Here is a 275-nt window from a genome sequence, read left to right as displayed (position 1 = left end):
AGCGGACAAAGCTGAACGCCTTCTCATCTCCGAAAAGTGGCCTTGGGTAGTGACAGGTAGTTCTCAGGGGCTGACGTCCTCTCTACGCTGACCTCTTTCCAAGGACATTGTAAAAAGGTGATGTCAAGAAAGCCGGATTCTGGCCAGGCTGATAAACTGCAGCTAAAGGAGCAAATGGATCATATAGAACGCCTGTGCTCCCATTTCGTGGAGCTCGTAAAATGCTTCCCAAATAAGGAATAGTACTTGTTTTAACCTTCAAATAAGATTAAGAG

The sequence above is a fragment of the Penaeus monodon genome, chromosome 23 (assembly GCF_015228065.2).
Source record: "Penaeus monodon isolate SGIC_2016 chromosome 23, NSTDA_Pmon_1, whole genome shotgun sequence".
Lineage (NCBI taxonomy): Eukaryota > Metazoa > Arthropoda > Malacostraca > Decapoda > Penaeidae > Penaeus > Penaeus monodon.
The sequence above is the reverse complement of the archived record's forward strand: the minus strand, read 5'-3'. Positions refer to the sequence as shown.